Source organism: Musca autumnalis, unplaced genomic scaffold (genome assembly GCF_047663935.1).
Source record: "Musca autumnalis isolate F117 unplaced genomic scaffold, ASM4766393v1 scaffold_349, whole genome shotgun sequence".
NCBI classification, from domain to species: domain Eukaryota; kingdom Metazoa; phylum Arthropoda; class Insecta; order Diptera; family Muscidae; genus Musca; species Musca autumnalis.
Window position 1 is genome coordinate 46,195 of NW_027411921.1, and position 25,870 is coordinate 72,064.

Genomic DNA, 25,870 nt, shown 5'->3' on the forward strand with positions numbered 1-25,870 from the left:
ATGGAAGATACCAAGGAACCGTCCTGACCGGCTTTAACATGGCAAAGCCCAGGATTTATTTTGGTCCCTCTTTCATCTCAGGTGGACACGGACGTCCCCGTGGTGTCACCTGGGGAACTACCTTTAACACCCGTTAAAGGTAGTGAGCTAACATTTGCCGCGCGTTCACGCATAAGAACGTTAAAAACTTGGGTTTAGGCGTCGGGTTAGTAACCCTCCCCTAGAAAAAAACGCCTACTATGAAAACACGAAAGAAAAGAAAAACAAACCCCTCTAAAGTTGACGAACCCCGCAAAGGTGCGAATGTTCGCACTTTATGGAGAAGGTGCACACGGTGCTCTTGAAACAATTTTAAATGGAAGGTGCTTACACCTCGGAAGTTTTTGCGGATTCTGAAACTACAATGTTCATAGATGAGAAAAATCAAAAAACAAAAAAATCGCCGGAGCGCTTTTTAAATAAATCGCGATTTAAGTTGACATTTTTAGGGGTTGTTTAGGTTTTCACGATTTTGCTTAGAAACCGCAAGTCCTATCAAAAAGGGACAAAAGAAAATGTTGTAGCTATGAAAATTCTCTACAAGATCGAACTTAATGGTATTTTCGTTGTTTTTACCATTTTTGAGCATATCCGAACTTTTGTGGGGGAGGTACCTGAAGGGTTGGACCGATATGGCTCATCTTCCAACTTAAACTAAGTATGGACAAAATATTACGAAAGCCAAATTTTGGACCAAATCGGCTCATCCATTCGAGAGTTATCGTGCGCTCCAACCACTACACCTTATGTCATAGGGGATTTTTGCACCTTTCGGGCTATTTTCTCAGGAAGTATGGACTTGCTCCAGATAAAACTTGTACCTTCGTAATGGGGACAGCGAATACAAGTTGCTACAACAAAAATCAAAGCGATCGGGGAGCAGGTCCTAAACTGAACTTTTCCAAAATTTTGGAGGTACACGAAGAATTGGACCGATGGCGTCCACATTTTAACCTCATCTATGTCTGGTAGAAATTTCACAATGTGCAAAGTATGGACCAAATCGGTTACTCCCTTTAAGAGTTTTCCGAACATTTCCGAACTTTTGGGGGGAGGTACCGGAAGGAGTGGATCGATATGGCTCATCTTCGAACTTGATAAAAGTTTGGATAAAATATTACGAAAGCCAAAATTTGGACCAAATTTCGGTTGATCCTTTTAGAGTTATCGTGCGCTCCAGCCAGCCAGAGAGACAGACGGACGGACATGGCTGAATCGACTCCAAATTGTCGAATTCGTCCAAACATACATTGGGTCTAAAACCATTATTTCGTATATACCCTCGTTAGCATAAATGCTGAGTGTATAAAAACGCTAAAATGGCAACACTGCTCGAAAAAGAGAGTAAAATGAAGGGAGCATCAAAACATATGTTATGTAGAGCTTAAATTGTTGAATAGATTTTAAAAGTTCCTTAAGATAAAGCTTTTAAAAATTGAAAGTTTTCTTTAGCAAGGATTACCAAGAAAAAGGATGCTGGATTGCTTATCAGAAAAAAGGACTTTTTCAGTATTCTAACGGTATTTAACGTGTATACATTGACGCACAAAGATACGCGACTATTGAAAAAAACCTAAAATTTTTTTTTAAATAATGCAAAACTAAATTAAATTACAAGAAAAAAAGTGCGATTAAATAAGAAAAGAAATTTTTTAAAATATTTCCAGAAAAAAGATTTCAAATATTCAAGTGGTAAAGAAATGTAATTATACAAGTGAAAGTGAATGAAAAATTAAAAAAAATGTGTAATTAATATTTTAATTACTGAAGCCAAAGAATTGAAACAAAGAATGAATGAATTATATTAAAAAAGTATTGAAAATTGTGGTTCTTAAAGATGTAAAAAGTACAAATGTTTTTTTTTTCATTTTTTATCAAAAGAGGATTACATGAAGAGTTTTTTTATTAAATTTTCTCTATTACATTTTAACACACCCAAAAAAGGGAAAACTAAATGTTTCCCTTCTTAAATTCTATTTAACACATTAATTCAGTTGTTTTTTCTTCACTTGCAAAAGAATTGTTGGCATCATCGTCGTCGTCTTTATCTCCTATCCTCCTCCTCCTCCTACAACGTTCTATTGTCAATGAAAACGAAACGAATCATCTGTCGTGTGATACTTCAATGGCAAATGTTGCTCCACACCAAGTAAAGGAAATAACAACGAAGAGATGCTTGGTGGTACTCGTAGAGGAAACAAACATTTTTACATCCTCCCACCCATCAGTAACAACAACAAACACGGAAACTGGGAGCTTATGTGAAACAGGAGTACGTCAAATAGCCAAGTGTAGAGCAATTTCATTTAACGCCCTACTTAACCATAGATACACACACAACATTTGGGAAAACCTTTGTGAAAAAAACGCAAAAAAAGGACTTTCCTTTTAGCATAACCATTTTCTAAACAAATTTTTATCATAAAATCAGCTGGGTAAACAAAAAACGGCACAACCTTGCGTCTTCTTGTCTACGCCGCACAAGGACATTTATGTGTCTGGCAGGCATTTTGTGAAAGAAACGAAACAAAAAATAAATTAATAAAAAGAAATGAAATTAAAAAGGCAAACAGTAGAAAGCAAAAGACCAAACATAATTTATTATCATTATCATGATGATAATGAAGCAGGGTGTGTGTATGTATTTGTTTTCACATCCTCCGAAGACATCCCTCAAGGCATTTAATTCAATTTCATTTCCCCCATGGAGTTGTCAATAATTCTCATGAATGGAATTGTGTTTTCTGTTTCTTTTGAAAGAGTAATAAACTCATTTTGCTTTAATCTCAGTTGGGAATTTTGCTTACAACAACAAATTGAGTCAATGGCAATAAAGACAATCTAGTTTACGTTCAGAGAATAAGCTATGTATGTACTTATATTTTGTATGTATTCCGTTATAATAGCAATGAAAGTGCCATAAGTGCGTAGACGTGATGTATGTTTAGATGAATGCATTCATAATGTGTATACGCTCCATAACCTAAAAAAATAATATGTATACGCACCACTATGTGAAGCAAATCGCAGATATTCATTGGAATTAATGCTATTGGAGCAGCTGTTAAGAATTTTCGGAAAAAAAAATTAACAAAATCTATGAAATAACATAGGGGATGGAAGATACCAAGGAACCGTCCTGACCGGCTTTAACATGGCAAAGCCCAGGATTTATTTTGGTCCCTCTTTCATCTCAGGTGGACACGGACGTCCCCGTGGTGTCACCTGGGGAACTACCTTTAACACCCGTTAAAGGTAGTGAGCTAACATTTGCCGCGCGTTCACGCATAAGAACGTTAAAAACTTGGGTTTAGGCGTCGGGTTAGTAACCCTCCCCTAGAAAAAAACGCCTACTATGAAAACACGAAAGAAAAGAAAAACAAACCCCTCTAAAGTTGACGAACCCCGCAAAGGTGCGAATGTTCGCACTTTATGGAGAAGGTGCACACGGTGCTCTTGAAACAATTTTAAATGGAAGGTGCTTACACCTCGGAAGTTTTTGCGGATTCTGAAACTACAATGTTTATAGATGAGAAAAATCAAAAAACAAAAAAAAATCGCCGGAGCGCTTTTTAAATAAATCGCGATTTAAGTTGACATTTTTAGGGGTTGTTTAGGTTTTCACGATTTTGCTTAGAAACCGCAAGTCCTATCAAAAAGGGACAAAAGAAAATGTTGTAGCTATGAAAATTCTCTACAAGATTGACCTTTATGGTATTCGGCGGTTTTACCGTTTTTGAGATATAGAAGTTCAAATTGGGACAATTCTAATTCAATTCAATTCTGTATCGCCCCTTTATAAAACAATGTCATGACTGCAAATTCGCAACTTAAACTTATATATCTAAAACAAATGTTACAACTTAGGATGAGTTACTTAAGCCAGTCTTGTAGAGAATTTTCACAGCTTTAAGATTTTCTCAGGTCCCATATCGATAAGACTTACCGTATTCAAGCAAAATCGCGAAACCCTAACAAAAAAAAACCTAAAAATGTAAACTGACCTTCATTATCTCAAAAATGGTACAGGTTGGGGACAAATGATAAACGTCAATCCTATAGAAAATTTTCACAGCTACAACATTTTCTTTAGTTCCATTTCGATTGGCTTTGCGGTTTCCAAGCAAAATCGTGAAAACCAAAAAAACACCCAAAAATGTGAATTTTGACCGCGATTTATTTAAAAATCCCTACAGCGATTTTTTATTGTTTTTGGATTTTTCTCATCTATGAACACTGCTGTTTCAGAATTCACAAAAACTTTCCCTGTGTAAGCGGTTTTCATCAAAAGTTAGTTAAGGCGCACCCTTCATGACATTGTTTTGTAAGGGGGCGATACAGTCAGTGCATTGTCCCAATTTGAACTTCTATAACTCAAAAATGGTAAAAACAACGAAAATACCATTAAGTTCGATCTTGTAGAGAATTTTCATAGCTACAACACTTTCTTTAGTCCCTTTTTGATAGGACTTGCGGTTTCTAAGCAAAATCGTGAAAATCTAAACAACCCCTAAAAATTTCAACTTAAATCACGATTTATTTAAAAGCGCTCCGGCGATTTTTTTGTTTTTTGATTTTTCTCATCTATGAACATTGTAGTTTCAGAATCCGCAAAAACTTCCGAGGTGTAAGCACCTTCCATTTAAAATTGTTTCAAGAGCACCGTGTGCAGTTTACGCATTGGCAGATGTACTTGAAAAGTGAAAAGCCGACATTGCTGCCATACAGGAAATACGATGGAACGGGAAAGGCGCCACAGCAACACCTAAAGTTGACACACTGTATTATAGCTGCCATGACACAAAGCATGAGTTTGGTTGCGGATTTGTAGTTGGTCGGAGGTTAAAACATCTGGCCTCCAGCTTCACCCCAGTGAATGAAAGACTCGCTGCAATTCGATTAAAAGCTCAATTCTTTAACATCAGCTTTATTTGCGCTCATGCTCCCTCTGATGATAAGGACGAACAGACCAAAGATATATTTTACGAGCGCTTAGAAGAAACTTATGACCGTTGCCCAGCCCATGACATTAAAATTATACTAAGCGATTTTAATGCTAAAATTGGAAATGAGAATATCTTTGGCCCAACAGTCGGAAAATTCAGTCTCCACAGTGAAACACCTGACAATGGTATGAGGCTGATAGACATTGCAGCTGCAAGAAACATGGTAGTTAGCAGTACCACATTTAAGCATCTCGATATTCATAAGGGCACCTGGCTGTCTCCAGATCAAAGAAAAAGAAATCAAATTGATCACGTTGTGATAGATGGAAGACATGCATCAAGCGTGTTGGATTTACGGTCGTTCCGAAGTGCAAACATAGACTCGGACTACTACCTTGTTGCAGCAAAGGTACGAACCAGATTAAACGTAGCAAACAAAGTGCGAAAAGACACAACACGGAAGTTGGACAGCGGTAAGCTGCAATCACAACAGACTGCCAACTGCTTACTCAAAGAACTCCTCGTCCCGATAACATATCAGCACAATGGCAAAACATTGCCCACTCCATGCAAACAGCCGCAAAATGAGTACTTGGATATCAGAGACCTCCACCAAGGAATTCATGGTATGACCAGGAGTGTCGTGCTGCTACCGGAGAGAAAAATGCGGCATATAGGGCTACTTTACAATCAGTAGCAACGCGTAGCGCACGAGAGAGGTATCGTGAGAAAAGGAGAGAGGAGAAACGTCTTTTCCGCAGGAAAAAGAAAGATATGGAAAAGCGGGAGTGTGAACAAATCGAGATGCACAGGAGACAGAATGAAGTCCGAAAATTGTACGAAAATTCTGCCATCAAACTGATGGCCTTGGAACTGACACATCCTTCTGTAGAGACCAGCAAGGTAATCTGGTAACTGATACGGATAGTGTGCTAAGGATATGGAAAGAGCATTTTTCCAAACTGTTGGTATGCAATAGTGGCGACGTCGACGATGATACCACAGATCCAATCCCAGAAAATGGTATAGAATGTATACCGCCCGGCCAAGATGAGGTAAAAACAGCAACCAACCGGCTGAAGAATAATAAGGCAGCAGGAGCCGGTGGCTTACCAGCCGAGCTGTTCAAAACCGGAGGCGACACGCAGATAAGGTGTATGCATCAGCTAGTTAGCACCATCTGGCAGGAAGAACGCGTACCCCACGATTGGAACCTGAGCATCCTGTGTCCCGTCCATAAGAAAGGATATAAGACTTTATGCTCCAACTATAGGGGAATACGTCTTCTCCCTATCGCCTACAAGATAGTGTGAGGAATATTGTGCGAACGACTAAAGCCCATAGTCAACGAAATAATTGGACCATACCAATGCGGCTTTAGACCTAGCAAGTCCAACACCAGATATTTACCCTGCGGCAAATCCTGGAGAAGACCCAAGAGATGCAGATAGACGCCTACCACATTTTTGTAGATTATAAAGCAACATTCGACAGACCGCTACGTTCAAAGGTATTCCAAGCCATGTCTGAATTTGGTATCCCCGCAAAGCTCATCCGGCTTTGTAAAATGACTCTAACTGACACAAGATCTTCAGTTAAAATAGGAAAGAACCTCTCCGAAAAGTTTTGTGCCACAAGAGGTTTCAGGCATGGAGACAGCCTTTCGTATGATCTTTTCAACATCTACACCAATAGCCACATTTTACTTGCTTATGCTGATGATATAGACATCATGGGACGATCAGATAACTGATACCTTTATGAAGGTCGAAGGAGAATCTGCTAAAGTGGGTCTGGCGGTAAACGGCGAGAAGACTAAGCTGACGGGGTCGACGCGCAATGCGTCCATTGAGATCGGACCAACTGTTGAAGTTGGTTCCTATAATTTTGCGGTAGTAAAAGACTTCGTATACCTCGGCACCGCCGTAAACACAAGAAACGACATCAGTTGTGAAATATAAAGAAGAATGGTATTGACCAACAGATGCTACTTTGTCTTAAGTAAGCACTTTAAAAACAAAACCACAACTCGTCAAACAAAAATAACGCTTTACAAAACACTGATACTACCCGTGCTGATGTACCGTTCCGAAGCCTGGGTACTTGCGCAAGCAGATAAGAGAGAAAAATTCTTCGAATGAACTACGGACCAATCTGCGTTGACGGTGAATATCGACGTCGTATGAACCACGAGTTGTATCTGCTATACAACGACATCCATATAGTTAAACGTATCGAGAATGTATATAAGAATGAGCGATGATAAACCCGCTAAAAAAACGTATAAATTCGGGCCACATGGCGGCAGGCCAAAGAATAGATGGCACAAACAGGTTAATGAAGAGATGAAGAGGCGCGGTATTCCAGAAAGCGAAGCACTAAACAGAGAGAATTGGATATATATTCTTAGTACGGTCTATGGAACAAATGTTCTGTAATGGGCCAGCTAAGTAAGTAAATTTTGAACCAAATTGGTTCATCCGTTCGAGAGCTATCGTGCGCTCCAACCACTACACTTTGTGCCATAGGAGTTTTTTAAAACTTCGAGCTATTTTCTCGGGAAGTATGGACTTGCCCCTAATAAAACTTGTACTGCCGTAATGGCAACAGCAAATACAAGTTGTTACAACAAAAATCCAAGCGATTCGAGAGCATGTCCTAAAATGAACTTTTCGGGAATTTTAACTGGAAGGTAGCCGAGGAAGTGGACCGATAGAGTTCATATTGTAACCTCAACTATCTTTAAGAGTTATCCTGGAACCTGAAGGAGTGGACCGATATGGCCCATCTTTGAACTTAAACTAAGTTTGGAAAATATATTACGAAGGCCAAATTTTAGACCAAATCGTTTCATCCGTTCGAGAATTATCGTGCGCACCAGCCGACCAGACAGACAAACGGACATTGCTATTTTAAATGTTTCGCAGTTTCTTCAAGTCCATTTTTTGTTTTTAGACGCGCTAGATCGGTATTCTGTCCCACCGTGCATCAGTCGTATGTGAAATTCAGGAACAAAACTCGAAGATTTAACCTCATCCCTACCCCTCCAGGCGGCATTGAGATCGTTACGTATGTCGATAATTATTCGACCTAATGTCATTTTTGAAATGCTGAACATTTACCGCGTGAGGAATTTAAAAATATTCGTCGTAATGTCAACGGCCACTCGGTTCTGTTGCTGGTCAATGGCAACAGAATTACGGTCACTTACTACCCCAAGATTCTAGGGATACCATTCGACAAAATGTTCCCGTCGACCGCGCATGCCGCAGCTATCTGCTACAAGCATAGATATAGGAGCAAGATCCTCAAGCCGGTAGCACTTGAGGTGCAGATAAAAAAACTTGTTGACCGTATATAACGCGATAGATCAGGCAGTAAGTGCAGCGCGATGGAACTATATTCATACTTTTCATAATGTTATTCTGAGAGCTACATCACAATATAGTGGATTGGACCTCCCCCAACCAGGCATGTCAAAAGGGATCTTCATGATCTAGAGGTAGTGAAAGGTCTAACCTTTAAAACGAGAACCCTTATAGGTTACAGGGGTATTATCAAATCCAGCGCTATACTTAAAAGCGAATGTCAGAACTCATAATATGCATTAATTGTCTATTTCTTCAGGTACATCCTACTCACTCTCGAATCGTGTTGAAATTTTAATAGCGTATCTTTAGACTACTGAGGGTAATATGGGCAAAATGTGCCTGATGGAAATAATGGTTTTAGATCCCAAGTATATTTGGACGAAATCTGTTTCCGACCATTTAGAGTCGATTTTTCCATGTCAGTCTGTCTGGATGGTGCGCATGATAACTCTCGAACAAATCTACCGATTTGGTTCAAAAATGTTGTCGAAACTTAGATCAAGTTCGAAAATGGACATATCGGTGCACTCCGTCGGGTTTCCTAAAACACCGCAACACACTCCCGCTCATCTGAATAGGTTTGAAAATGCTTCTCTTTATATGTTAAGGTCTCTTCAGCTGTGTTTGGATTACAGGTCCATACTATATAGCTTTTAAGAGTCCTATATAATGCCAACATTCGCATGAAAAATTATAAAGGTGTGGCCATATTTTCGGATAATATCCCTGTTATAATAAAAATGTACCAAAAAGCGCTACATTTTTTGGGTCAGCTGAATAGGTTTGAATTAAATAAAATTGAAAAAAGGTACTACCTACGCAAATTTTTCCCAGTTTTTTCATTTAATTTAGTAAAATGGAGCATTCCGGTAAATCCTACAAAATGTTTGACCCACTTTATTAGGTACGTGGGTTCAAATCTCAACCAGGAAAATTTACCAAAAACTTTCATATAAAATAAAGAAATATTCCAACACTACTTTTTTATAAACCTGATTTCAATGAGTTTTTTTTTTTTTTGATTTCCTAAGACCCTTCCTAAGCTTTGAAAATTGTCTGAGAGCAAATACCAAGTGAGAGCAATAATATTAAGATCGATAGACTACAAAGGTCATTGAAAATATTTGGTATTTTGGCTCAAGTTTCGTTGTTTAACTATCCTGGCAGGCATAATCATGCTCAGAACTCCACCGCAGTTTACCACATGTATTATAAATGCTCCAAAAAAGGCCTGGAAGAATGCCTCTTCGACGACAAATAGCGTAGAAAATGTTAATTCAGATTTATCACAAAGGGGTATGATATCCCCGACTTTTATACTGATGTAGTGTCTATATAGTCAGGTCAAAAAGTTTTTTTCATGTTCTCAAGTCATGAAACAAACACGAATAAGCATAAAAGAATGGAATGCTGAGATATTATACCGCTTTGTTTTAAATTTGAATTAACATTTTCTACGCTATTTGTCGTCGAAGAATGCCTCTTCCAGACAATTTTTCGAGCATTTATGATACATGTGGTCAACCGTACTGGAGTATTTTGAGTATTTTACCTACAAGTTTAGACCAAACTACCTGTAATTTGACAGTTGAAGTTCCTAGTGATCACAAAACATCTCCACTAAAAACTATCGCCATAGGTCCAACTACCTGTAATTTAAAAGTTGAGGTTCCTATTAATCACAAAACATCTCCATCTAAAACTGTCAACATAGGTCCATGTTTTGGTAAAGCCCCCATATAACGGTACTTCCCGATTTTTGGTATTTTGAGGACTTTAACTATAATTTTTCACCGAACTACCTGTAATTTGACAGTTAAGGTTCCTAGTAATCACAAAACATCTCCACTAAGCACTGTCAACAGAGGACAATGTTTTGGTATAGCCCCCATATAATGGTACCTCCCGATTTTTGGTATTTTGAGGATTTTAGCTAAAATTTTAGACCGAACTACCTTTAATTTGACAGTTGAAGTTGAAGTTCCTTGTGAACACAAAACATCTCCACTAAAAACTGTCGACATAGGTCCAACTACCTGTAATTTAAAAGTTGAGGTTCCTAGTAATCATAAAACAGCTCCATCTAAAACTGTCAACATAGGTCCATGTTTTGGTAAAGCCCCCATAAAACGGTACCTCCCGATTTTTAGTATTTTGAGGATTTTAACTAAAATTGTTCACCGAAATACCTGTAATTTGACAGTTGAGGTTCCTAGTGATCACAAAATATCTCCACTAAAAACTGTCGACATAGGTCCATGTTTTGGTATAGCCCCCATATAGCGGTACCTCCAAATTTTCGGTAGTTTGAAGATTTTAGCTACAATTTTCGACCGAACTATTTGTAAGTCGACACCAAAAACATAGGTCCACACTTTGATTTAACCCCATATAAGGTTCCTGACCGATTGAATACATTTTGTATGACTTTTTTACCTTATTTAGGTATCAGTGGTCACCTAAAATTGTAGACAGGAAAGAAAATAATTATTTTATGGTGGAGGGTATAAAAAGTTCGGCCTGGCCGAACTTAACACTTTTTATACCCTCAGCATGTCCGTCTGTCTGTCTGGCTGGCTGGTGCGCACGATAACTCTCGAACGGATCAACCGATTCGGTCAAAAATTTGGCTTTCGTAATATTTTGTCCAAACTTAGTTTAAGTTAGATGATGGGTTATATCGGCCCACTCCTTCCGGTACCTCCCCCACAAAAGTTCGAAAATGTTCGGAAAATTTTTGCGCACGGTAACTCTTGAAGGGAGTTACCGATTTGGTCCATACTTTGTACATCGTGAAATTTCTACTAGCCTTGGATGAGGTTTCAATATTGACTCAATCGGCCCACTCCTTCGGGTAACTCCCACACACAATTTTGGAAAAGTGCAGTTTAGGACCTGCTCTCGAATCTCTTTGATTTTTGTTGTAACAACTTGTGTTCACCGTCCCCCATACGTTAGTACCAATTTCATCAGGAGCAAGTCCATACTTCCTGAGAACATAGCCTGAGAGTTGAAAAAACCCCTATGACACCATGTGTAGTGGTTGGAGCGCAACATAATTCTCGAACGGATATGCCGATTCCGTCCAAAATTTGGCCTTCGTAATATTGTGTCCAAACTTAGTTTAAGTTCGAAGATAAACCATATCGGCCCACTCCTTCAGGTACCTCCCCCACAAAAGTTCAAAAATGTTCGGAAAAATTGTGCGCACGATAACTCTTGATGGGAGTGACCGATTTGGTCCATACTTTACACATCCTAATATATCTGCCAAATATAGATCAGTTTCAAATATGGACTATATTTGTCCACTCCTTTGGGTACCTCCCACACAACATTTTGGATAAATTCACTTTAAGACCTGCTCTCGAATCACTTTGAGTTTTGTTGAAGCAACATGCATTCGCTGCTTCAATTGCGACAGTAAAAGTTTTTTCAGGGGCAAGTCCATACTTCTTGAGAAAACAGTCTGAAAGTTGCAAAAAACCCCTATGGCCTGGAGAGCTCGAACCGAATACTGCGTTCGTCCATACTTTGGATATCGTAATATTTGTTCAAATATTAGATGTAATTCGAAGGTGGTGCTTATAGGTCCTCTCCTTCTGGTACCTCCCCCACAAAAGTTCGAATATATGCGCTAAAATGGTACGCGCGATATCTAATAAACGTAGCAACTGATTTGGTCCAAAATTTGGACCTCTAAATATTGTCATGTTAAAATTTGCTTCCTATCTGTCCAATACTTGGGGTACCACCCACACAAATATTCAACATTTTGGGGTGTTTAAGGGTCTGTTCGAGGATCCTTTGCACATTTTTACCGAAGGTTTTCCTAGTGGCCCTGTTTACAGTGATATTATGTTTTTCGTAGCCTAGTATGGTAAAAAAGACATGTCTATCGATATCCCCGCAAATTTTTGAGCTCCACACAGGCTGAGGGTATATCTCTGTCGGCAAAGTCGACTGATACTTTTTTACTTGTTTACTTGTTTTTTATACATTCACAGGTTGAGGATATTTAGCTGCCGACAAAGCCTACCGATTCTTTTCTACTTATTTTAATTTTCAAATCAAGTCAACACGATGTAGACCTTTATTCTGTTGTTTTCCCTTCTTTCTCTTGAGCAATATTAATCATTCTCCATTAATTACGATCATCATCGACAACCGCAATTTGTTTACAACATTTGCGCTGTGAGTTTGTATGTGTTTGACTTTCAATTACTTATCTAATCACAGAGTTGAAGGTCAAGGTGTATATTGAACGAAATCATGAATAATTAAACGATTTCTGTCTTTCATTTTTATTTGTTCGTTCTTTCTTGGAGAAATATCATTGCGATATCAGCGGACAATTAATCTACAGTTGTAATTGTGTGACCTTTTTGCTTACGTCCAGTTCAGAAGTTCAATGGATATTATGAATCAATCAATTTCAATTGATTCAACTGGTGGGGGCCAATCTCCATTCAGAATCTGATATTCATTCAATTAATTGTGATTTTCTATATCCCCTCACTTCTCTCTCAACATTCTTCTAAAGGGTATTAAATATCATTTAATTGTTATAAATTCCACACGGAATGAATGATACTTTTTCGTGTGTACAGAGCAGATACAGAAAAGAGGAAAAGTACTGTTATACGTCAGTTAAATACCCTAAGATCGAACATGATATATATAGGGCTTCACATAATTTGGATCAACTTACCTCGTTCAAAAGGTATCTAGAGCAACTTCCAGAAGATTCTGGCTAAATCAATGGAATAGATTTGGCCTTATTTTATGTTGGGTCTCTTCTGAACAACTTTGAATGATATCTATACAAATTCATTTTGTATTTTCCCTTTTCTTGTAAAAATACTTTTCTACTCTCCTTCACTTACTTCCCATTCCCATTTTAAAATGCTCTTCTTTATGGGGAATTAGTTCGCAGGGTACAAAAGCTAATGGAATGTTAAACTGAATGAATAAAACCATAAACTTGACATACATTTCATGGTCAATGTACGTACATATCTATCTACATACAATAAACGCAAGCATAAGTAAGAAACACGCAAAATATGATATAATCAGTACCTCAATAAGCGCAAGTTCAATAGGACAAACATAACGATCTCCACAAGCCCCCCTCTTGATAAAAAAACAGTCACAACAAATAGAAGAGCATCCACTGGCAAAGTTCAATTGCTTTTAATTGTAGATGAAATATGGAGGTATTCAGCATGAAATCTCCCCTTCGAACAACAACCGACAAAACAAGATCACAAAAGAAGAGATTACGTATAAAATGTTTGTTATCGAACTTGTGTCTCTAAGTACTTGTGGTTCAGGTGGATCATATTGAAATGGAACGTTGAAAATCCTTTTTTTTTAATTGACTGGGACTTTAAGGCCACCAAAAAGACCACCACTTTTAAAGGAAACATGGTAATCTGAGGAACAAACTGTGCCCAAAAGATTTCTCTGTTAAAGTTTTAGTATCGAATAATGATACGAAGTTTTACTGGGAGTTCTCTTGTCTTTTTTGGGATGTTTGTAGGAACAATTATATAAGTATATCATCAGACATATAAGGGCACCAGCGAAACCTAGTACCATCTCCATCAATAGACCACCCGACTTCATAACCTCTGAACGTCGTTAACCATGACAGAGCTAAGTGGCAAGGATTCAGGGAATTCACCAAACAGCGTTTCAGAGAACTGCCCAATCGCTTTGATGTTCGGGTAGCAGAGAGGAATTTCCGACACATCATCACTGCTGCAGTCGCTCGCCATATTCCTGCCGGTCAAATACCTGAAATAAGACCTAGTTTCCACAGCAGAGGCGACGGGATTAGCAAATGAGCGTGATGAGCCGCGCGAACCCTAATGACCCCAGAGTCAGAGAGCTGAAAGTGGAAGTCAATAGGTTAGTCGTTGAACACAAGCGGAAAAAGTGGTTAGAGCATCTGAAGTGCTGCAACATTGCTGTAGTAAATTGTGGACAACGGTTAAGGTGCTATCCAACCCTAGTAGGAGGAATGATCGGACATCTGTCATGTTTGACAGCGTGGAGATGACAGATTCCAAGAGGTGCACGGGCTATTTTTGCCGGCAATTTATCGAGCACCCCTATAGCAACCGGGTGAAGAGAAGTGTTTTACGTCGTTTGCGATCCCTTCCATCCGAGGAGTAACCACCACAATTTACGATCGGTGATGTTGCAAATGTTATCCGAGGCGCAAAATCATCCAAAGCGCTTGGACCTAACGGAATTTCAATGGTGATGCTAAAACAGCCTGATGATCCGGGAGTCGAGTATTTTAGTAAGGACATCAAGCTATCGCTAGCCACCCTAATAGTTCCCAAAGCCTGGAAGATGGGTAGGTTGGTCCCGATGCTGAATCATGGCAAGGATGCCTGCAAAAATGAATCACACAGGCTGTTCTCACTTCTATCCCCAGTAGCAAAGATACTCGAGGCGTTACACCTCTCCAGCATCAGAGCGTGTTATCCGGTTGCGGATCATCAACACAGGTTCCGGAAGCAGCATATTACCACAACAGCACTGAACGCCATTTCTAGATATATTGGCAGAGGACCCAACCTGGACAAACCGTGCCACAGAACAGTGATGGTAGCATTGGATCTGAGCAAAGCGTTTGTAACGGTCAGACATGCTAGGTTTTTCAAAGGAATAGGTGCTTCTAAAGACCCTTTCCAAGGAAAAGGAAGCTTCTGAAGACCCTTTCCAAGAAAAAGGATGCTTGTAAAAACCCTTTCCGAGAAAATGAGTGCTTCTAAAGACCCTTTCCAAGGGAAATGGTGCTTCTTAAGACCCTTCCCAAGGGAAAGGATGCTTCTAAAACATTTTTCCAAGGGAAAGGGTGCTTCTTAAAACCCTTTCCAAGAAAAAGGGTGTTTCTTAAAACCCTTTCCAAGAAAAAGGGTGATTCTTAAAACCCTTTCCAAGAAAAAGGGTGCTTCTTAAAACCCTTTCCAAGAAAAAGGATGCTTCTGAAGACCTTTTCCAAGGAAAATGGTGCTTCTAAAAACCCTTTCCAAGAAAAAGGGTGCTTCTAAAGACCCTTTCCAAGAGAAAGGGTGCTTCTAAAGATTCTTTCCAAAGGAAAGGGGGCTTCTTAAGACCCTTTCCAAGGGAAAGGGTGCTTCTAAAGACACTTTCTAAGGGAAATGGTGCTTCTAAAGACACTTTCCAAGGGAAAGGGTGCTTCTGAAGGCCCTTTCCAAGGGAAGGGATGCTTCTGAAAACCCTTTCCAAGGGAAAGGATGCTTCTGAAGGCCCTTTCCAAGAGAAGGAATGCTTCTGAAAACCCTTTCCAAGGGAAAGGATGCTTCTGAAGACCCTTTCCAAGGGAAAGGGTGCTTATAAAGATTCTTTCCAAAGGAAAGGAGGCTTCTGAAGGCCCTTTCCAAGGGAAGGGATGCTTCTGAAAACCCTTTCCAAGGGAAAGGGAGATTCTAAAATCCCTTTCCAAGAAAATGGGTGCTTTTGAAGACCGTTTCCAATGGAAAGGGTGCTTCTAAAGATTCTTTCAAAGGAAAAGGGTGCTTTTAAAGACACTTTCTAAGGGAAACGGTGCTTCTAAAGACACTTTCCAAGGGAAAGAGGCCTTCCAAAGACCATTTCCAAGAGAATGGGTGCTTCTGAAGACCCTTTCTAAGGGAAAGGGTGCTTCTAAAGACCCTTTCCGAGGAAAAGATAGCTTCTGAAGACCCATTCCAAGGGAAAGGCTGCTTCTGAAGACCCTTTCCAAGGGAAAGGCTGCTTCTGAAGACCCTTTCCAAGGGAAAGTCTGCTTCTAAAGACCCTATTCCAAGGGAAAGGGTGCTTCCAAAAACCCTTTTCCAAGGGAAAGGGTGCTTCTAAAGACATTTTCTAATGGAAACGGTGTTCCTAAAGACACTTTCCAAGGGAAAGGGTGCTTCTGAAGGTCCTTTCCAAGGGAAGGGATGCTTCTGAAGACCTTTTCCAAGGGAAATGATGGTTCTTAAGACCCTTTCCAATGGAAAGATTGCTTCTGAAGACCCTTTCCAAGGGAAAGGCTGCTTCTAAAGACCCTTTCCAAGGGAAAGGCTGCTTCTGAAGACCCTTTCCAAGGAAAAGGCTGCTTCTAAAGACCCTTTCCAAGGGACTCTCCGCAAATTCTGGTACGGATGTCGACATTGACCGTTCAAAATGTAAAAAAACTTTACCTAGGACCCAAAGACCAGTCCGTTATGACCTTTCAAAAACGGTATAATATTGTTCCTATAACCTGGAGTACATCTATTAATCGGGGATATGTATACGATAAATAACTTATTTTAGCTGGTCGCGACAGGTATTTTAGAACAGCGATGGCCATTCGTGAATGTCACAGTGGTGCAACTGTATGTCCGTTGCCAAGTCAGGCAACATCAAATTTGCAAATTTGCGGTGGCAAAAATAGGCGACATTTCCTGAGTAGTACAACCATGTTAAACTTTTCTAAAAGTGGTGTCTTTAAATACGATGTTCGGATTCGGCTATAAAAAGTAGGTCCCATATCATGGGAAATTGTGTGCAGTTGTTTGATGATGACCATCGTTCTTTAAGAGTTTTTGGACCATAATCTCAAGAAGAATGACATTGACCTCGACCTTGAAATCATTATAAACAGGATCAAACAACGGTGGTAAAAATATAAGACGATTCTAGAACAGCCCTTAAAGTACATACACTGCATGAAACATTTTTGAACGGACGACCCACATTTGATTTAGGTCGAACACACCCTGTGTTTCATGTGCTTCGCCTTTTATGATTTGTTTTCCATTCGTTTTCATTTTCATATTCACACCATAACAAAAACTTTATTTCCATATTAAAAATCCTTTCTTTTGTAAGAAGATCTAGAGAAGATCGGCATAACTTGTCGACTTACCATAAATTGTTGTACAAAAAGTTAAACAATGAACTCCCTAAGAGAGTTATGACTCGTTCTGCTGTTTTGGTGATTTGTTTTTGGCGGCAAACGGCAAATAAGTTTAGTTCCGCTGTTGATGCCGTAGGTTTATGATAAGATCAGGTAGGTTGTTGTTGATTGTGGACTTAGTCGTCGTTGCCGTTGTTTTAGTAATGATTTATTTATTTGTTCAACACTTTATTTTTTGTTTTGTTTTAATTTTTTTTCACTTTCGGTTTATTTGCTAATTTATTTTATTTATTTTTGCTGTTGTTGTTGGTTTTTTATTTCTACTTCACACACACAATATTCTATGCAAAATTCAAAAGAAATTTTTTTTATTTTCTGGATATTATTCACATTTTGTGGTTGTTCTGCTTACACTGTGTCGTGTACGTCGTGGTTGACACATTTTGTGGGACGGTGTTTTGGAATGTGTCATTATTTGCTATTAAAAGGAATTTACGCGGCATAAATTTCGCCTTCTTTCATAAACGGTCGATATTTCAAAATTTCTAAATCGACCTGTAATCAAATTATTACTTTCTAATAGCGGACTTAATGCACTATATAGCTGTGCTCGCTTCCTGTTTGTACGCGGCATAAATTTCGCATAGGGGCCCCTCAAGGTTTTCCATAAAAAATCCTGGAAAATCTTTTTTTCAAAAAATTTCCTTTTTCTCAATTTTTTTTTTTAATTTTTCGTATGCTCATATCTTTTCTAGATCCTGAGAAAATGGTCTACAATATATATCCTTCAAAATCATTTTTACCAACTGTTATACGTGAGAGAATGTGTGTATTGGTGATAGTTTTTCAAAATCGATTTTATTTTCATGCACATTCAAGTCTCCATACTTCCTGACATAAAGCTTTAAAAAATCCCACGGTAATCATTTAAAATGTCCAGTGTACACAGCTGTTTGAAATTTTTATCGAAGGTAGTCGAAAGTTGTGATCCTGAATACAACAATATTTTTTTGGGTGGGTCAGCCAATACCTCCTTACATTATCATTCTATAAAGGACCCCTAACAGAGGTCTTATATTCTATTGAGGACAACTACATGGCGGTCTTTTATTGTAAAGAAGATCCCATACGGTGGCCTTCTTTTCTATACAAGACTCCATAGGAGGCCTTCTATTTTATAGAAGACCATTCGGAGGTCCTCTATTCGATAAAAGGCCTTCACGGTGGTTTTTATATTCTAAGGAAGATAACTACGAAGGTCCTCTATTCCAAAGAAGACCACAACGTAGGTCTTCTATTCTAAAGAAGACCACTGAGGAGATCTTCTATTCTATTGAAGACCCCTTCTATGCTATAAAATACCCATGCGGGATTTTTGGAAGACCTACAGAAGCCTACAGGTTCCTACAGTGGTTCAATTCTATAGAAGACTCCTACAGTGGTATTATATTCTATAAAAGACTCCTACGGAGTTCTTCTCTACTATAGAAGACCCTTACGGAGTTTTTCTTTTCTATAGACTACGTTTTTCCATTCTATAGAGGACCCCTACGGTAGTCTTCTATTCTATAGAAGACCCCTACGGTAGTCTTCTATTCTATAGAAGACCCCTACGGTAGTCTTCTATTCTATAGAAGACCCCTACGGTAGTCTTCTATTCTATAGAAGACCCCTACGGTAGTCTTCTATTCTATAGAAGACCCCTACGGTAGTCTTCTATTCTATAGAAGACCCCTACGGTAGTCTTCTATTCTATAGAAGACCCCTACGGTAGTCTTCTATTCTATAGAAGACCCCTACGGTAGTCTTCTATTCTATAGAAGACCCCTACGGTAGCCTTCTATTCTATAGAAGACCCCTACGGTGGTCTTTTACTCTATATAAGACCCCTACGGTGGTCTGCTATTCTATAGAAGACCCCTACGGTGGTCTGCTATTCTATAGAAGACCCCTACGGTGGCCTTCTATTCTATAGAAGACCCCTACGGTGGCCTTCTATTCTATAGAAGACTCCTACGGTTGTCTTCTATTCTATAGAAGACCCCTACATTGGCCTTCTATTCTATAGAAGACCCCTACGGTGGTCTTCTATTCTATAGAAGGCTCCTACGGTGGTCTTCTGTTCTATAGAAGACCCCTACGGTGGTCTGCTATTCTATAGAAGACCCCTACGGTGGCCTTCTATTCTATAGAAGACTCCTACGGTGGTCTTTTATTCTATAGAAGACCCCTACGGTGGTCTTCTATTCTATTAAAGACGCCTACGGTGGTCTTCTATTCTATAGAAGACCCCTACGTTGGTCTTCTATTCTATTGAAGACCCCTACGGTGACCCCTACGGTGGTCTTCTATTCTATAGAAGACCTCTACGGTGGCCTTCTATTCTATATAAGACCCCTACGGTGGTCTTCTATTCTATAGAAGACTCCTACGGTGGTCTTCTATTCTATAAAAGACTCCTACGGTGGCCTTCTATTCTATAGAAGATTCCTACGGTGGCCTTCTATTCTATAAAAGACTCCTACGGTGGCCTTCTATTTTATAGAAGACCCCTACGGTGGTCTTCTATTCTATAAAAGACTCCTACGGTGGCCTTCTATTCTATAGAAGACTCCTACGGTTGTCTTCTATTCTATAGAAGACCCCTACATTGGCCTTCTATTCTATAGAAGGCTCCTACGGTGGTCTTCTGTTCTACAGAAGACCCATACGGTGGTCTTCTATTCTATACAAGACTCCTGGGGAGGTCTTCTATTCTATAGAAGACTCCTATGGTGGTCTTCTATTCTATAGAAGACCCCAACGGTGGCCTTCTATTCTATAGAAGACCCCAACGGTGGCCTTCTATTCTTTAGAAGACCCCAACGGTGGACTTCTATTCCATAGAAGACCCCAACGGTGGACTTCTATTCCATAGAAGACCCCAACGGTGGCCTTCTATTCTATAGAAGACCCCTACGTTGGTCTTCTATTCTATTGAAGACCTCTACGGTGGCCCCTACGGTGGTCTTCTATTCTATAGAAGACCCCTACGTTGGTCTTCTATTTTATTGAAGACCCCTACGGTGGCCCCCACGGTGGCGTTCTATTCTTTAGAAGACCCCAACGGTGGACTTCTATTCTATAGAAGACCCCAACGGTGGCCTTCTATTCTATAGAAGACCCCTACGTTGGTCTTCTATTCTATTGAAGACCTCTACGGTGGCCCCTACGGTGGTCTTCTATTCTATAGAAGACCCCTACGTTGGTCTTCTATTTTATTGAAGACCCCTACGGTGGCCCCACGGTGGCGTTCTATTCTATAGAAGACCCCTACGGTGGACCTCTATTCTATAGAAGGCCCCTCCGGAGTTCTTCTATTCTATAGAAGACCCCTACGGTGGTCTTCTATTCTATAGAAGGCTCCTACGGTGGCCTTCTATTCTATAGAAGACTCCTACGGTGGTCTTCTATTCTGAGAAGAATCCTACTTTGGCCTCCTATTCTATAGAAGACCCCTACGGTGGTCTTTTATTCTATAGAAGACCTCTACCTCTATTCTATAGAAGACCCCTACGGTGGACCTCTATTCTATAGAAGGCCCCTCCGGAGTTCTTCTATTCTATAGAAGACCCCTACGGTGGCCCCCACGGTGGCGTTCTATTCTATAGAAGACCCCTACGGTGGACCTCTATTCTATAGAAGGCCCCTCCGGAGTTCTTCTATTCTATAGAAGACCTCTACGGTGGTCTTCTATTCTATAGAAGGCTCCTACGGTGGTCTACTGTTCTACAGAAGACCCCTACGGTGGTCTTCTATTCTATAGAAGACCCCTACGGTGGTCTTCTATTCTATAGAAGGCTCCTACGGTGGCCTTCTATTCTATAGAAGACTCCTACGGTGGTCTTCTATTCTAAGAAGAATCCTACTTTGGCCTCCTATTCTATAGAAGACCCTACAGTGGTCTTTTATTCTATAGAAGACCTCTATCTCTATTCTATAGAAGACCCCTACGGTGGACCTCTATTCTATAGAAGGCCCCTCCGGAGTTCTTCTATTCTATAGAAGACCCCTACGGTGGTCTTCTATTCTATAGGAGGCTCCTACGGTGGCCTTCTATTCTATAGAAGACTCCTACGGTGGTCTTCTATTCTAAGAAGAATCCTACTTTGGCCTCCTATTCTATAGAAGACCCCTACGGTGGTCTTTTATTCTATAGAAGACCTCTACGGTGGCCTTCTATTCTATATAAGACCCCTACGGTGGTCTTCTATTCTATAAAAGACTCCTACGGTGGCCTTCTATTCTATAGAAGACTCCTACGGTGGTCTTCTATTCTAAAAAAGACTCCTACGGTGGCCTTCTATTTTATAGAATACTCCTACGGTGGTCTTCTATTCTATAAAAGACTCCTACGGTGGCCTTCTATTCTATAGAAGACTCCTACGGTTGTCTTCTATTCTATAGAAGACCCCTACATTGGCCTTCTATTCTATAGAAGACCCCTACGGTGGTCTTCTATTCTATAGAAGGCTCCTACGGTGGTCTTCTATTCTATAGAAGGCCCCTACGGTGGTCTTCTATTCTATAGAAGACCCCTACGGTGGTCTTCTACTCTATAGAAGACCCCTACGGAAGACCTCTACCGAGGTCGACCTCTACCTATAGGGACGTTCTACTTTTTTGGAAGACCCATACAGGTGATTTCTATTTTAAAGCAGATAATTACGGAGTTCATCTATTTTATAGAAGACACATCCTAAAATATTCTATAATATAGACTTTTACAGAGGTCTTCTACAATATGGAGATCGTTTCTTATGTAGAAAACCTCTATGTGGTCTTATGTTCTATAGAAGAACCCTACGAAGGTCTTCTATTCCGTAGAACAGTCGACGGTCTTTTTTCTGTAGAAGAATTCTAGGGAAGTCTTCTGTTCTATAAAAGACCGCTACGGAGGATTTATGTTTATTTGGGAATCCCATATTGGTTTTCTACGGAACAGACCTACAGACCCCTATTGAGGTTTTCAATTCTATAGAATATTCGATATATCGAAGACTTCTACTGTATCTATACACCTACGGAGGTCATCTGTTCCATAGAAGAATCATATTAATGTTTTCAATAATATGGAAGACACCTACCGAGGCCTTCATTCTATAGAAGAACCCTACACAGGTCTTATTTTCCGTAGATGACCCTCACGGAGGATGTAGATGTTTTATATTTTATGAAAGACCCCTACATGTGATCTATAGAAGATACCTACGATTATCTTCAATAATATAGAAGACATCTACGGAGATTTTCCATAATATAGAACACTTACGGAACACTCACTATGGAGGTATTCTATTCTGTGGAAGACCCCAATGGAGGTCTTCTTACCAAGGAAATCACGGATAGATGTCGTAGGTTCTATAGAAGATCCAGACAGATGTCTTCATTTATCTTTAAAGGCCTTTAATGTAATAGCAGACAACATTTTTATCTACTAGATACCTACATAATCTCACCTAGGATTCAACACGCAATATTATATCCCAAACCGTGGTAATGCCGGTCTTTCTTTAAAGCAATTTGTTTTAAAATCGATTCTCCACCTTTAACACATTTTTGATTGTGCAATGTTTTTATTTTATCGTTCCATTCTCCCCTTCAATACTTTGAGGAAAAAATGTTTTTATTAAAAAGCGCCGCTTCTAAGTACAAACTGCACAATAACAAAAAACCCAAGCTTGGCATAAATAAATAGTTACAATAACAAAGATAACAACAGCAGCAGCACTTCTTAAACCCCCCACAATTCAGAAAATATCAGGCCCAGGCTGGCTTTAGAGCCGTGGCTGCAGCAACAATAGCCACAACAAACCACAAAAATATCTACATCGTACACGTTATACGACGGTGGCAAGAACAACAACAAAACAAAACGACGTAGCAGAAGCAAAAACACAGCCAAAGTACACAAAACACCGCGCACAAACACACACCACACTTGAAACAAACACGGCCCCAAACGTAACAACAACAAGAAGAAACCTGTGGCTGAGTAAGACTCGACCGACCGATGGACTCCCTCCGTTCCCAAGACACGATCAAAACGCGCACCGCAACAAACGATCCACAGCTTTTTTCGACTTGAACTTACACGACAAACGACGGCATGAAAGACAAAAATAACAACAACGAAGACGTCGTCGTCACGACCACGACGACTGAAAAAGGCAGAAAAAAATTTGCTACGTATTAAGACACGACGAGACAAACGAAAATTAAATATTAAAATTATGTGACGTTAAAATAAAAGCTGAATTTTTGTTATTTCCACCCACAAAATCCACACCAAATTTCTCTGAGGATAATTCTTTTCTATTTTGAATTACTTTTCAATGGATTTGAATTTTCAGCTCAAAATAGTTTCTTTTGGGTAGATTTTTTCTTTTTTTTCCTTTTTGCCTTTTTTTTCTTTGGCTTTTGTTGGTGGTGGGGGGCTTAACACTGAACACGACAACGGCCGACGGCGTTTTGTTTCTACGTTAGAATCCAACAAGTGTCCGCTTAAGACGTTCAACTGAGAGTAACCCGAGGAGAAGACTAAACGACGTGGTTTATTAAGCCAACACACAGTGCTCCCCAGCAGCACAAAGTAAAGCACAGTCACACACGCCAAAGAGTTAAATTTTGGGGGAGAATTGAATTGTTTGTTGGCGAGAGTAAGCCACCCATTGTTTTGGGAGGGGGAAATGAGTAAGAGTGTTATGCAGAGGGAGAGAACAAAGGAGGGAGACTGCTTGTTTTCACAAAACAGATGATCGTTTGTTTTCTTTTTTTCTGGTTGATGGTGGGGAGGTTTGGAGCATAAAAATGATAATGGATAAAAAAACTGTAAACAAAAGAAAAAAAGAGTTGCCATAACATCGGAATTATGATAATACGAGGAATTTATAAACAATTATAAAGAGGTCTTATATTCTATAGAAGACCCAAAAAGAGGTCTTCTATTTTATAAAAGACCCACAAAGAGGTCTTCTATTTTATAGAAGACCCACAAAGAGGTCTTCTATTTTATAGAAGACCCACAAAGAGGTCTTCTATTCTATAGAAGACCCCTAAAGGGGTATTCTATTCTATAGAAGACCCCTAAAGAGGTCTACTATTTTATTGAAGACCCCTAAAGAAGTCCTGTGTTATATAGAAGACTCCTAAAGAGGTCCTCTATTCTATAGCAGACTCATAATGAGGTCTTCTGTAGAAGACTCCTAAAAAAGTCTTCTATTCTACAGAAAACCTCTTCTTCTATTCTATCGAAGGCCCCTAAAGAGTTCTTCTATTCTACAGAAGATCTCTAACGAGGTCTTCTATTCTATAGAAGACCCCTAAAGAGGTCTTCTGTTCTATAGAAGACCCCTATTTTATAGGAGAGGACCCCTACAGAGGTCTTCTATTCTATAGAAGACTCCTAAAAAGGTCTACTATTTTATTGAAGACCCCTAAAGAAGTCCTGTGTTATATAGAAGACTCCTAAAGAGGTCCTCTGTTCTATAGCAGACTCATAATGAGGTCTTCTATAGAAGACTCCTAAAGAAGTCTTCTATTCTACAGAGAACCTCTTCTTCTATTCTATCGAAGGCCCCTAAAGATGTCTTCTATTCTATAGAAGACCTCTAAAGAGGTCTTATATTATATAGAAGACTCCTAAAGAGGTCTATTCTATAGAAGGATAGAAGACCCCTATTTTATAGAGGAGGTATTTTATTCTCTATTGTACCGAAGACTCCTAAACAGGCAGTATTATTTTCTTCTCCACTAAATAGATCTTCTATTCTATAGAAGACATTTAAATAGGTATTATTTTCTAGAGGAGGAATTTTACTCTATAGAAGACCCGAAAATAGGTCTTATAACGAGGTCTTCTATTCTATAGAAGACCCCCAGTGAAGTCTTCTGTTCTATAGAAGACCCTTTAAGAAATCTTTTATTCTATAGAAGGCCCCCAAAGAGGTTTTCTGTTCTATAGAAAACCCCTAGAGGTCTTCTGTTCTATAGAAGACCCCAAGCGGTCTCCTGTTCTATAGAAGACCCCTAAAGCGGTCTTCTGTTCTATAGAAGACCCCTAAAGAGGTCTCCTATTCTATCGAAGACCCCTAAAGAGGTCTTCTATTCTATAGAAGACTCCTAAAGAGATTTCCTGTTCTATAGAAGACTTCTAAAGAGGTCTTCTATTCTATAGAAGACTCCTATAGGAGTCTTGAGTTATATAGAAGACTCCTAAAATAGTCTTCTATTCTATACAAGACCCCTAAAGAGGTCTTCTATTTTATTGATGACTCCCATAGAGATCTTCTGTTCTATAGAATACTCCTAAAGAGGTCTTCTGTTTTATAGAAGACCCCCAATGAAGTCTTCTGTTCTATAAAAGACCCTTTAAGAAATCTTTTATTCTATAGAAGGCCCCCAAAGAGGTTTTCTGTTCTATAGAAGACCCCAAGCGGTCTTCTGTTCTATAGAAGACCCCAAGCGGGGTCTAAAGCAGTCCTCTACACTATAGAAAACCCCCAAAGAGGTCTTCTGTTCTATAGAAGACCTCTAAAGAGGTATTCTATTCTATAGAATACCCCGTAAGA

The 25,870-nt window shown here is 39.5% G+C and overlaps 1 protein-coding gene across 4 annotated transcripts in view; it reads left to right on the forward strand.

The window, feature by feature from the left end:
- The first annotated feature begins 1,577 nt into the window (after window positions 1-1,577).
- LOC141400526 (glutamate [NMDA] receptor subunit 1-like) overlaps window positions 1,578-25,870 on the forward strand; it is a 33,314-nt gene continuing 9,021 nt past the window's right edge. The window contains exon 1 of one of the 4 annotated variants that reach the window (XM_073979728.1): window positions 1,578-1,741. The gene's annotated coding sequence lies outside the window, so the exon portion shown is untranslated. Of the gene's footprint in view, window positions 1,852-2,116; window positions 2,312-25,870 lie in introns of those variants that run through there. The other 3 variants (XM_073979727.1, XM_073979729.1, XM_073979730.1) reach the window with 3 other exon arrangements.